The following is a 14,981-nucleotide window of genomic DNA, read 5'->3' on the forward strand; positions in this document are numbered from 1 at the left end:
AAAACGGATTAGTTCAATCGAGCGTATGCACCCCGCGTGAAACTTTAACGTACTATGGAGAATTATTATTTAATTTCTCCTTTCCGCAAACGTATCTCTCTTACGTCCTCTTCACCTTCGGGAAGAACGTGACAAGAAACGGCTGTTATATGTACGCAATCGGTGCGATGCGAGGACACACCCGAACTCGACTAACCAAAAGAACGATCTCCAAAGTTGGGTTATTCACGCATTTAAGCTTCCTTTTTTCGTTAAGCCTTCAACTTCACGTCTGCACATTCATTCAACAGTTATAGCTTCTATTTAATTTCCACTGCGAACTGCCGCTGCAACTGCGGCATCGGGTGCGAATTCTTCAAGTGCTTCTCGATACTCGCTCGTCAGCCCCAAGTTCCGTGTAGTGCGTCCTCCAGCTTCGTGCAAAGACTTACAACGGCTTACAGCTCGGTAGAACGAGACCGTGGACGCAGAGTTCCTCACATTAATGCGACTTTGCGCGAAGCACAATCGACGACCAATGGCGAATTCGGTCGCTTGACGGTCGCGCCCCCTCCCGAAGGCAGAGCGAAAAACGCCAAAGGGAAATTATAATTAATAAGGTCGGTTTACCGTCGCCTCAGTAAGAAGTCTCCATGCTCTGCGGAACGCTCAGCCCTGCCTTCGTCATCATGAACTTGGAGGGGCTCCGTACTGTCGTGGTGTCTTTTTATAGAGCAAGTTTCGAAAACTCTCCGATGCGGTTCAATCCACCGGAAACATCCCAAAGTCGTCGCTTCAATCGACTACGTTTCCACGTTATCCGATTAACTTGCCAGCCCCGTCAACCATCACCTGATGGCAGTAATTAAAACCTTCAAGATTTGCTGCAGCAGGAGAGATGATTGAAATTATTTTTCACCACACCGAGGAACTTGTTTCCACTTTATCCCGCACTCACAAACGGTGCTAAACCTGCAGGTTGAACCGTATGAAAATCACGTTTTCATCCATAATTGGAAATCTATAACTGCGCAAGTTTTAATTTGTTTCTAATTAAGTTGTCAGAATATTAAAGCGAAATTAAATAGTGGGTGCCCATTTTCACATACGTGGGACTCGTTCTAATTAAATCTCGTATTCAAAAACAAAGCAGCTCTTCCTCCTTCATAATAATGAGAAATGGCTGAATTTTACGACAATTTTCGAGATATTTCGTCACAGATAATTAACGCTATTTACGATTTGAGCAGAAAGGGAATTCCGGAGAAGTGGAATCCTTAAAACATAATAAAGCCTCCAAATTCCTCCTCGGTATAATAATCTAATTTAATTTAATGGCGATTCCATTCTCTAATTTTTCTTTATAGCACCAGTTCCGGAGACAAAAGAAAAATCGCATCCATTGTTTTATCCACCATGGAAAGTTATTTTCGATTCGATTCACAAAAGGTCGTAAAGTTGGACCCGTTCTATTAATGCACTTAGGAGCCTGATTGTTTGCTGAAAAGTTTGTTTATGGCACTTGTTAGACCCGACGACGGGACATTTCCAACTGAACTAGATTCATATCTATTGATTTCCTCCTGGAACTGACGGACTGCCTTATTTATGTTTTTCCCTTTATCTGGCTTATATGTTTCTCTATTTCGTATTCATAACTACGGGCAATATTTCGGTTTACGAGTTTCGTGTCATAAAATCTCTCTTCTCTGACTTCAAGGATTTTCCTTGATGTTATGTTTAGCCATTAAAACGTTCCCGACAGCTTCCCTGGAAAATAATAAAGACTGATCTTTGGATACCTATCGTAAGACAGCCGCGATCCCGACTAGCTGAGACGCTGCGAAATGGCTCTGAGCAGTGAACTTTCCAAGCAGACGACCATCTCTCCCCCATCGACCACCAGAGGTTTTTCCGAAAGCCACTGAGGGCGGCGGAGCAGCACCGCCCAAAAAAGGACGGCTCGTCTTGTGTCCACTGCGTGCCTCGGTCATCTGAGATATGCCTCAGATCTCCACGGAAACCCGGTAATGACTTCGGTAAGTGTTATGAGTGTCGAGGAAGTTCGAACCTTGGCCGGAACATTCGGATTGTGGAGCCTGAGTCGGATCGCCCGGGAGTACGTGAAAACACGGCTCGATTGTTTCAACCGGATCGAATCCCTGCCAAACTTCAAGTTTTGGCATGGAGGATGAACCGCTAAACGTCGGAAATAAGGGGGAACTGCTGACCAGGGACGTTTCCTGCAGTGCGTGACGGTTCTGATGTGGTTAAAATATCTTAATCTCACCCCGCGTCTTGAAGTATTTCTAGCACTTATTGAGCAATCTAGAAACTCCGAAGTGGTGCCCGGAATATGAACCTCCGCATAAATTTGAGTGGATAGTACTAGAACGTGCAGACGTGGCACCAACGTTACGTCACTCTAGGGTGAAGAATCGTGGCGGTACCTCGATGTTTCGCGAAGCAGTTTTTATGATAATTGAACTTGCATTACCTTTCTTTCTGCGTTTCTCACCTCCTGCCGCTCAAGTTAATCTCTTGACTTGATTCCGAATTAAATCAGGAGGCTCTCTGATTGCCAGCGAAGGGCTCGCCGTCGTTTGGGGGCGATTTGATCTGGAGAGCTATTACATATTGCAACAACCTTAATGTAGAAATGGAAAATGAATTTTCGTCTTTATTCATTGCATCGTTTGTAATTTTCAGGAAAAACCACCAAACTACCTTCACGTCAACGACTACCTATTAGGCGAGGCAAAAATGACGTCCCTGACGAATCGGCGGCATCGGGCAAACTAATTTTCCTAATATGCGTTTTTCACGGGGCCTCACTCTACCGGATGCCCGAAAAATGATTAATTCGCGTTTTCCACGAAACTTCGTCGGTTAAAAAGAAAGCGGAAGAAAGCGCCGTTAAACTGCCGCGCCGTCCCTTTTCAAATAAATTCGTACTTATTTGGGAAACAATGGCGCCAAAATCACCATAAATTTACGATAATTGAAAAAAATAATGGCGGCCGCCTTATGTCCAAAGTCGCGTTAAAATATTGTTGGCGATAAAGCTCATTGCGGGAGTTGGAAGTTGGCAGTTATTATGACAAATCAAAGGAATTGAATTATGACTTTTACGGCACTTACGAGGAAGAATTTTAGGCAAAATTAATGAAACATGAAAGGTTTGAGGGTCCGCTGCGGCATGGGACTGTAGCGAAAGCGAGAGGTCAATGTGAATGTCATCCTTTGGGAAAATATGCTCAAAATGTAAGCTGAATAGGCCACTTCAAAGGACCAATTAATCTTCCGCAAATTTTATGAAAGGCGAAGTGGAGATTTCTTCATAAACGCCATCGAACCTTGTCAGTTTTCTTGTAGACATAAAGAGTCGGTTTTATGGAATTTCGCATTAAGTAAGACTTCCGTGTAAGTCTCGTTTGATATAAAATTTCACACCTATTCCCATGGCTCGAAGGACGTTTTATCGAAAATTCTCATGTCTCCAGGAGTTTGGAGAAACTTCGCATTTCATATTTAGGTTTGAACTCCGAATTATGTGCTGGATCTCCTATCGAAAAAACCAGCTTCCAATTTACCCATTTTCCGCGGCAAAGTCTTATTTGCCAGAAGTCTGCGAAAGTAATTTGGTGTTTTCCAGTGCCAATATTTTCACCTACAGAGTACTATTTCGTAGGTATTATGTAGCGAGAAAATTGCACTCCGTGCTACATTCCCAGTCGACATTTATATGTCAGCTAATATATTTCTTGCTAACAGACTTTTACTATAAAACTGAGTCGAAGGGCTGGCGAGCCGAAGGGAAACTCTAAGGGTCTTATTGGAACCGCTGCCCTTATGTCCCCATGGTGGCACGTACGTTTTTGCACGCTGCCGGATTTTGCGGTACAATCCGCCATTCCTATTTCACTGCACATGTAGGTACAACTGGTGGATTGTAAGGTGCAATATTCAGATTTGCACGTTCCTCGGTCTGTGGAAACTGCAGTTTCTCGCTGCAGGCAAATCCTTCCATTTTAAATTATTACGAGTTTATCGTTTCAAGAAACTGTGTCAAATCGATTTTTTTTTCAAGTTCATTCTTCCACCAGGGCGTGTTGCGCTCTTCTTCCTCTTCCCCATTGTTGTCTTTATTAACTCACATTAAGATGTGGGATTGCTGAGACAGCAATTTTTGTGCAAAGTCGCTTTTCGGGGCATGCCATCGTAATCTTCCTACGACTGTGCGCGGAGAGTCGCTTCGCACAGTACCCATTGTTTTCGATTAAACTTTGATTAAACTTTGATTAAACGCCTAACTTATTAGACATGATAGGAGATGGTGGTATCCGCTGAGGTCTCAACGCCAGACTACCGTCACATCTTACGGGGGATAGAGGACACACGCGTAAAAATGAGCGTTTACCTCTAAGGACCACTAAACGAGATCTTTTTAAAAGGAAGTAAGCTGAAGTCTCGTGAGCTTACCCAAAAGCCAGGCGAACGAGACAGCTCTCTCGACTCAAAAGGAAGAAGATGAGGATGGTGGGCGGCCTTCTGACGGGCCGCTGTCACTGCGGCGAAGTGAACTTGAGGAACATAATCTTGCCGACATTGCTGAGGACCCTGAGTGCGACGGATACCCTGAAGACGAGCTATCTTGGCCCGTGCTGGCGGAATGTTCACATTACCGCATCAAAGTAGAGATCACCGTTGGACAGAACGTCCTTTAACTAGAAGTTGGATGAAACGACCTAATTAAATATAGAGATTTGCTCTTCGTTCCCAATCACAAATTCATATTTTATAGTTTTGATAAAAAGCAAAGTGGCAACTTTGGACATCGAACGCAGCCAGTTTCCTTTTAGATATAAAGGGATATTTTCCGTCCAATTTCACTGAATTTTCCATCGCTCAACCTCACATATCTGAGGCAGTTCGACGCTGCTGCGGAGGACCGCTGTTATCCAAAAATAACGTGAAAAGTCACGTGGAGCGTTTGCTAGAGTATACAGGGGGGCAAACACGTCTATCGATAAGGGCGAACGAATTTCCTGGGCCCTCGGAGACGAACTTACTCGTCGCGCTACTGGGCGGCATCGCCAATTTTTTCGAAAAACGATCCACCAGTTTCATTGCAAACGTCCGTTTTGCAATTTCATTACATATTCCATATTCATTGTGCCCACCCTTGCATGAACGCAAAGAAATCCAATTTTAAATTTGGAGTGTCCACAGAAATCCGAAAAGATATCTTCGATATCCTATCAATTTCGGTCGAAAATGACCCTGAAACGGGCCAAAAGGGCTTAAAGAAGCCGACAAGAAAAAGAGGTTCGGAGATCGAGATCAGAAATCTGGGAGAAATTCCTCATAAAAAGTGTCTTTATGGGAAAAATGGGCATAAGTATGCCTCATTCCCACTTTTCTGGGGTGAGTAATGTTTGAATTATTCAGTACAAACGAAAATTGAAATATTCGGCGTCTCCGGATATCTGTGCGTGATTGTGATCATTTCGTTCGGCACCACATGAACTTCGAGCCGGCACTTCATGGACATCTAAACTGGGCATCTTTTTAGTAATTAACCAATCGCGTATCGCTTTCTGCTTACGAGATTCCCATATTGGACATCACAATCTTGGGTATGCCGTCCATTATATGCGAGAGAGCACTTCATGGAAAGTGTACTGTTACTAACGGAGTATCTAATTCGTTCTCGTGCTGTAACTATCACCATTATAGAGCTGTGCGTCGGAGATGAATTCCGAGGATTAAAAATTAACGACGCACGAAAATATACCACAAAATTAAATTATTAGGTTTAACTCGCAACCTCCTCGAAAAAGGGGGCAATAAAAACGGGAATAATAATCCTAAATGACATTTAAACACAGGCAGCGTGTCTGGAAATCGTTGCTGCAGGTGGGCAGGTCAGACGTTTTCGTCCGGTCAATTTGTGACGCGAAATGGAAATGGAAATGCCAACCGCGCCCACTTTTATATGCCCAGCAGACCTGCAGGCTGTTTTTCCACTTTCCAGGGCGCCACGGCGACCTTTTTCCTTTTTTCGCGGGGATGACGTGTCCGACATAACTGAGGAAATAGTTTGCATTTGCTAAAAAGAATTTTTTCGAGCTTGGAAAGGCGTATCTGCTTCGCTGCTCACGCTTTATGTTTGTCGCTTTCCTCGATACTAATCCACTACATTAGCATCGTACAATATAAATTTCGTTGTCGACTACATAGCCCTATGACGTAACGACTAATAACTTCCTGGGAGAATTATCTAAATGTGCCACATTCAGCTATTGCCCAGGAATTTGATATTGTTAGGCCCTATAAATGGTCTAAACTGCCGAGATAAGCACGGTAAATCTCTCGCTTTTTCACTGTCCACGAAACAATCCGAAGAATGACCATAATGTTACGCATATCCCTTGTTAGAACGTAAAATATTATAATGTGCTTGCGTTTGTCAAAAGATATGATCTAGGCTAGAAAAGGACAAAGAAGAAGGCCCAGCACTGATGTTTCTGTATACGGCTCCAAAGGAAACGGTGAAATCTTGACCACCGTGTGTGAGAACCTATTTATCCTTTAAGGTTATTTACTGCCCGGGACTTCAACGTTTCGCGCTTTAAACTTTATTTCCTAGGTCAGAGAACATTCCAATAAAGACCGATATTTACCTTGATCGACAGTGGCAAATTAATAACTTTTATTAAATTCGACCGAAAAAGGGTCTTTTGACGCGATAAAACCTTTCGCCCTTGTCATATGCAGAAGCCTGAGTTAGGTCGGGCATTGTGCCTTGATTTTTGCGTCCCCGGAGAGAATGTTATTAATTTATCATAAAAGGTCTCGAATGAAGGAAGCTATCACGAAACAAGAAGGTTGTGCATGAGCACTTTTGTTGAGGGAAAATAAAAAAAAAAAAAAGAAAACCGTCCAGGCAACTTTCCCAATTAATTTCGCATCGTCCCATTTTCACAATACTCATTCTCAACACAGTGGCACGCTGAATTCTGAGTAGATTCCATCCGTCCTCAGGTGACACTTAAGCGAGATGGTAATTATGGAGAAACTTTCATTAAGCATCCATGGCGTCCGTCCAACACCCTCTCGCAGGCTTGCACGGATGAGGTACGTCCGAGGCCGATGAGGGTGAATTTTCAAAACGCGGTCCATACGGGAAGGTCCAAAAGAATTTCATTCGTAAATTGTGTCAGTGTTTAACGGGACACCCTCGATATCATCATTTCTTCGCGTTTCGCTGGTGATTCTGCCCGATACCCGTGTTAACCCCGTTTCGAGATAGTGACGCCTGGAATCCTAGAATTTCCACGGGTAGAGGCTCAGGGCTGTCCCGTTAATTTCGAAATTAACCTTTTTTGATAAATGTTTCGAAAAACGGGAAAGTTCAAACTTTTTTCCTTAATAATTTGAAAATTATAGCGCTAACGCGTTCAGGGATAAACATCTTACAAGATTGATGATGTGCCTCTGTTGTGCTCTCCCAGAGGGGACAACGGGAATTTGTTTCGGGGTGGCGAATTTTTTTCCAAGACATCTGAAATGAAAAGTTGTAAAAATTCAATGTTTCTTAAGCAGCGTCTCTAAGATAAGGACGTTTATGCATAAGAAGGCATAGTAAACAAAGCAAACCTAAATTTGGAACATTGTCTTTATGCCGTTGAGCAATAACTCGTGCAACTTGTCCCGATCGAACAATGGCCAATTTGGACGGTTTGAAAACGATCATTTTCGCTATTCCGTTTACTTTTTGGGACCTTCACCTCGCCGTTCCACACATTTTAAATATTCACCTCTCATTCACTCGAGGTTACGGTCTGTAGTCGCTTTTCGCACTTTCATCCACCGTTTTGAAGAGAGCGACAGATTCGCCGCCGAAACGTTTACAAGAGCGTTCGTCCAAGCCTTCGGCAAAGGGTAATTAGGTCCACCGGAAAGTTCTGTCCGATAATCTCGTTTCAAGTTTAAACATGCATGCGCACACCCTTTTGAGCCATATACGACCGTGTTTATTTATAATTGCACGTACGTACAGGTTTCCTTCGAAATTAACTACAGTAAAGATATCATCATGTCATTATTGAGCCAGACGCGATCGTGGAAACGTGGGTTCTAATAAAGTTCATTTGAGGCACTGTATGTTGCACGAACTCCAACGGGGTAGAAATGCTGCCGAAGCATGTCGAAATCTAGTGAAAGTTTTTGGAAGAGATGCTGCTTCGGAAAGAACATGCAGGAGATGGTTCGAAAAATTTTATGCACGTGATTTCGATCTTAGTGATAAGGCACGCTCTGGGCGGCCATCTCTGATTGATGACGATATTGTAAAGACGCCAAGATCTAACAACATCGGAGATCGCGGAGAAACTTAACTCAGCTGAACAAACCATTTCCGACCATATTCGGAACCTGGGATTGGTCTATCAATATTCCGGATGAGTGCCTCATAAGTTAGGTGAAAAAAATTTGCATGGCCGCATCGTCACGTGCACATCTCTGCTTGCTCGGGACAAAAGTGAACCTTTCTTGGACCGTACGATAGCTGGCGGTGAAAAGTGGATTACGTATGAAAACGTTGTAAGTAGCTGTAATCCCGGACAACTTGCCCCGTCCACTCCTAAACCTGGATCGAGCCTTAAAAAGATGATGCTGTGCATGTGGTGGGACATGCAAGGACCAATCCATTACGAGCCCGTGCAACCCAACGAAAAGCTCAATTGGGGGAAATACTGTTGGCGAATGGATGAGTTAAAGAAAGCGCTTCAAGAAAAAATTGATGATGGAGATGTTTAACAGGAAGCAAATCATATTGCACCACAACAATGCCAGGCCACATGCAGCTTCGGCGACTCGCCGGAAAATCGCAGAGCTAGGCTGGGAAGTTCCCTCGCGTCCACCATACTCCCCAGACCTTGCACCCTCCGATTTTCACTTGTTCCTCTATGCGCAAAAATTTTTGACGGGAAAAAGTTCAAAAATGAAGACGTCAAAGCGGCACTCCTCGAGTTTCACGTCTCCGAAGAGGGGGCGTTCTTCAAAAAGTGGAAATTACGAATTGCCGCTGCGCCGGCAGGGAGTCATAAACAATAATGGAAGTTACATCGTGCAGTTAGTGTTGTTGGACGGATCAAAAACTGCATAATTTCCTCCCTCTTCATAAAGGGACGGAACTTTCCGTTAGACCTAACACCATTATCAGTTAGTTTTAACTAGGGGCGATTACGCCGCCTCAGCAACCCCCGCAGGCGCGCCAAGTTTCACTCCTAAGAAGTAAAAGAAAGGACCAGCAATTCGCCCCATAGGAATTTATGATTTCGACTCCAGGGGACTTCTCTCTTCGCTCTATGTGCTCGATTGTTACATCACCTGATCGATTTGCCCGGAAGGAAAACATCTGATTTAATTGAGTTTTTGATGTGGAAGCGCGACGCCGCTCAGGGACGTTGCACCAGTGCAGTCACGTCTAACTTCCATCTACAGGCACCAAGTTTCGGCTCATTCATGCAAAATCACATAAAAGGGTAATTAGGTCATGTTCACGCCAACGTGCCGGTTATTAATATGTGAAAATATTTTCACGCGACAAAAAGTTGCTAAAATATTTTCAAAAGAGTGAGAACGTGCGTGCGTATCAATTTTAATTGGTTTTTGTACCGTCCTAATTAATTATATGACGGGGTTAAAAAGTGTTGATAACGTCACCGCATCATTACGGCGATGACTGATCAAAAAGAACGACGCGGGATTAGGGCTGTCTTGTCAAGGGTCGTGATTGAAAAATTGCCGAATTATGCGCTCCGGGGTATTGTTTAGGGTCGTAATTAATTTATTGTTGAATTTAGCAGGGTCGCATCCCAGATTAATTTCTAGAAACCATTTATTTCGCCGACTCCTTGCGGAATGCTTAACCCTCTGAAGCCCAGGACTTTCATTACAAGATATTAATTACGTTTATTCGTGCAGCCCCGCCGCAAACTGTGAGACAATACATACACTGTAGAGGATGTTTATTGAACTTGTGGCATAATGTTGTTTGAAAATGTTTCGCGGGTCTCGGGCAGGCAATCAATAACATCAACAACAAAAAATGACCCCAATAAAATTATAGGCAAACAAGCATCTTCCGAAACGCATCGGAGGAAAATTAATCATTCGGATTCGGGCCCAGCGATGTGTCAGCCAAGTGATTGAGGACCGACTTAGTTTGAATGACAAGAGATTCGAGGGCGACTCCGGGAGTAGGCACACCGGATTAAGAAGGCGACATCATAATATCCGTTTAATAAGGATGTCGTTGTTAAGAAATTGAGGTATTACGGGGATTTGTTCTAATGCGAATACCTTATTTTCTGCCGTTACGTTGACGGACATTGACGGACATTGACGGACTCGCAAATCCCCACTTTTCATACTTACATTCCGGGACGTCCCCCCCCCCTCCCGTAAACAGATTATTTCACGTAATGGAAACGACGAAAAGGAGCATCTACGGCGAGCATTATTATCCGCTCTCACTATTCTCCCCTAATTTCTGGGAACTCACCGAGCCCAAACCTATGAGGAGTATTAGCGCCGAGTTAAATAATTTCCTTGCATGACGATTAATTGAAATATCAATTTGCGTTAAAGTTGCTTGGATCCAAGTTGAGCTAATTCTCAAGCGACAATGGGATACTAGTTCGGGGAAATTTTCCTCGCTCCATTCTCCCCAAGAATTATTCACGCATCCGCCCGTCCACCCTAGAGCAGCAGCAGTCGGTTCCCTAACGCGAATAGAGCAGTATGATAGACATTTCGTAATGTAGAACGCCCTGACGTGATGATATGCAGAGGTCGAAAGTTGAAGGTCCAATATCAACGCCCACAAACCAGTTATGTCTTGACGTCCTTGACAACTTGACTGCCCCTACCTCCTCCCTCGCGCACTTGCTGGAATCCGTGAAAACAGCAATCTTGTTTACTTTAGCGTGCTATCGCACGATAAAAGTGAGCCAAATAAGTAACGGAATCGTGAATATTTGGCCTCTTCGGTGTTGTTCTTCCATCTGGTTATATTAAAACGCCATGGCTGACAGAGTAGTCTGAGTATACATACATGTATGTTCGGTATTGGTATCCATGTGCTGTGTTCGCTATAAAGGCCCGAAGGAACGTAGTGAGGGGAACGCGGGCATATCATAATTAATGCGTCTATTTCTGAACAAACACAGGAAACATTGAGGAAAAAATTGATTTTTCCAATTTCGAGAGCCCTTCATCTTCTGAATAAATCCCTCTGTGACACTGACACGAATACAGTGGCGGCCACGCAGATGAGAGCGACGATAAAACGTATCAAACTAATTTAATATAATCAGAATTTAAGGAAATCTTTTGTTAGAACGATTTTACTCGGACAATTCTAATGTTGCTAACAAAGCTATACCGTACGACGAAATAAGCAAAATTCCTCGGGACAAATGACTAAGAACGATTTGAAACTACATTGTTAATAGTTCTATTTGTTGGTCATTGCGCATTAGATCAGACACGCGAAAGCCAAAATGGATACACGACAACGTGGTACTACTGGTTTTCGGAGAGCAGTAATATCATTAGTGAATGGACATTGGTCTCAGAGCGAAACTGCCGGACACTCAGATTGTCCAAAAACGACGGTTTCTAACACAGTTAAACGCTTGCGCCAAACTTTAGGAAAACCCCACAAGAAAACCGACCACGACGTTCGATTAAAAAATAATTATTCTTCCAAAGCAACCTCAAAAACTCACATCGAGGCAACAGCAAAAGGAATTGTTTAACGATAAAACTCCCACAGTGTCCAAAACACTAATTAGAGGACGCTGGAATGAAAATAACTAGTTTTTGAGGAGTTTCTAGAAAACGCCTTTAACAACAAAGAATAGCCGAACCGCCCATTGGGAATTTGCGAGCAGTGGACAACAACACAACGGAGGCATATTCTGCGGTCGGATGAAACTAAAATTAATAGGTTGACTCGCGATAGCCGAACTTGTGTTAGACGACCTCCTAACACGGAATTCAACCCAAGATCTACCATCACCGTGACCATTAAACATGGAGGAGACAAACATTAAATTGTGGGCGCGGCACGGTGAAAGACCATGGTAAAAATCGATGGCATTTTGAATGTGCATGAACGTCTTTGTTACAGTAGGCAAAAATAAATCTACCTCTTATCGGGCAATTCTTCCAGCGTGGTGACGACACCAAACGTGCAGCGAAAATTCTAAAAGTGGCCCGCTTGCGGTCCGGATTTGAACCCCACTGGAGATTCGTGGCGGCATGCAGAGCAAGCTCGAAGGAATAAACGATTGACAAATTCGCCTCAATTGTATGAAGAAATCCAACGAATTTGGTGCGCAATACCGCAAGAACGGTGTCGAGAGTTAATGGAATTACTACCTCGACACTGTCGAAAAGTCAGTGGAAACAAAGGTTATCCAAGAAAGTATTAATATTAATTTAAATGCCCGGATAGGGTGTTTTGCAATTAATTTAATCGATCTCAAGTTTTAATAACATTTTAATGGGATAATTCGAGATGAGGGCCGTTGCTCTCATTTATTTGTCCATGATAATTTCCGATTAACTTTTTTTGTCGTAATAAAATGTACAACACAAAAGTGTTTTCGTTTCGACGAAGGAACATCTCGATACCTCTACCGCGGCTTTTTTCGTCATGAACATGTCCGCTTTGCTGAAATTTTCGAGTCGCTCTCACTCACGTGTCCGCCACACTGTGTGCCTCGAAGAATGTTGGAGCTCAACAGTGTTCCGCATCTGGGTGACGGGAAGACAACTGAATGGTCCGCAATAACCTTGACGAACGCACCCTGTCGTATCCATCTTTCAGGTGCGTGTTGTTACCATCCCCGGTCCAACCGCGACTGCTGGCGGACATTTTTGCTTCCTCAATTGTTTCGGTAGTGCGGCAGATATTCTCAAGAGCTCTCTTAGTTACTCTTAAGCGGAATGCGCTCACAACTTTTCTGAGCCGGGGATGACGTGCACCTCCCTTACTCTGTAAAATATTTGGACCCGTTTTGGCAGACTCTAGCCGGGCTGGAGACGCCGGTGATATTTGGGTTCCGTCTGGATCGTTCGGCCGAGAATGCATCCAGCAACGACGCGAGCGGCGTCGTTACTATAATAGAAAATCTTCCTTTTAGCTCCTTATTTTTAATACGGCGAAGCAATAGTTACTTTGCATTTCGCATTACCTCTGGAAAGTACATCCCGGTTTTAAGGAGACACAACATTCTTATATTGTTATAAATCACCCGAGAACAACATTCCCTCGAGAAAGCGTAACGAAGTTAGAAGTTTCATGCAGACAACTTTTCTGCGTCGGTAAGTTGGAGATTGAAAAATAAGGCTCATTTACCTTAACTGCGCCATCGGTTGATTTACTGGTTTTGTTTGTTTAGATATCAAAATATCAAAAAAAAAATAAAAAAAATAATAATAATAATAAAAAAAATCTGTATTATTCTTCCGATAATAATGTCGAATTATTGTCTTGCACGACATTTTTGCAAGGGCCTAGAGATAAATCACTTCCCGACGTTCTAGAGTAGTTCATGCGATAACCAGTAATAAGTTAATTATAATGACTGGTTTGTAGTTTGTGTGATAAATGACTAATCCTTTTCCACTCCTGGGTATTGCGGTTGCAAAGTTTCAATTCCGGTTAGAGCGGCATTTCAGATTATATACGAGCAATTCTGACAGTAAATTGAACACGTATTAAACCATCCAATATATTAACGAGCAGTCAGAATGATAATAATCGATGCCTTGGTGTGGCTGCCTCATATTTACTCAATGTATTATTCAAAAAGCCGACTGATAGGCAAATCCTAAACTAAATCCCCGAAATGCGTTCTTAAACGTCAATAAAGCACATCAGCGAAGGTGCAAACATAAATTCAGTATGCACCATTACCAGACAATGCCATTAACCCTGCAGAGTGTGTACGGGTATAACTGCTATCAGCACGTGAGGAATAATCGACTTGTGCAGCTCATCCATCCAATTTGTGTCATTTCCATAAGCCCTAATCCTTCATTGTCACCTCTTTTATTATTTATTTGACAAATAAGAACAAATTTACTTAATGTACCTAACCAAATAAACCCACCGCAAATATAAAGAGCGTGAGGATAACACTGGCAAATAACAGAAGTGTGCTTTTACCTTCGGCCGTTATCGATGGGGCATTTCCTCGGGATAACTTTCTTATGTTTGGCCTGCGCCAGATTAGATATGGTGGAAATAAGGTGCCAAATGACTGGAAAGGCCAAATTAGACGATTAGGGCCTTATTTCGCGCTGACGTAACGTCTGAGAGTCGGCGTGGTCCAAATCGGTGATAGACATGTTGGGATCTTGGAAACCGTAGGGAGGAGAAAAGATGCAGAGACGGTTGAAGTTTTGGAAACGCTCACGTCCTGCTTAAAATTGTTTTATCCTTTATCATTTTCCAGGGAAATGGGAACAGTCCATTTAAAATTTTGTCCACTAGTTCTTAGACCGAGCCGAAAGTGATTTTGGAAATAAAGCTTTATTGGGTCAATTCCGCCTAGAATTAGGATCCCGAGTTATCTGCGATAAATTCTTATGGACGCCGTGCCGTTTTTTCTCATTTTCGGGAGGAGCCCGGAAAACCAATTTCGGCGATGTAGGTGCTTGTTGACCCCATTATTATTATCGCATTTTACAAGTGCAACGTGTAACTCATTAAATGAAATAGATTTTTGAAGCCCCCCCCCCCCCTTTCACCATGTCTCCTTCAATTTCCATTCAGTTTTCCTTAAAACTTCTATGGGCAATTTAAACAAGAAACTCGGGAACGGCGGGAGTAAACTAGCTCAAAATAACCCGTACTTTCTAAATCAGAATAGTGAGCACGATGTCAGACCTTCGAGGAGGAATTCCGGACGGACGAA

General features: G+C 43.1%; 1 protein-coding gene across 2 annotated transcripts in view; it reads right to left on the bottom strand.

Annotated features, from left to right (window-relative positions):
• Ephrin (ephrin) overlaps positions 1 to 14,981 on the bottom strand; it is a 321,509-nt gene that overhangs the window by 199,642 nt on the left and 106,886 nt on the right. The gene's annotated exons all lie outside the window — the stretch shown is intronic.

This window comes from Euwallacea fornicatus, chromosome 10 (genome assembly GCF_040115645.1).
Source record: "Euwallacea fornicatus isolate EFF26 chromosome 10, ASM4011564v1, whole genome shotgun sequence".
NCBI lineage: Eukaryota > Metazoa > Arthropoda > Insecta > Coleoptera > Curculionidae > Euwallacea > Euwallacea fornicatus.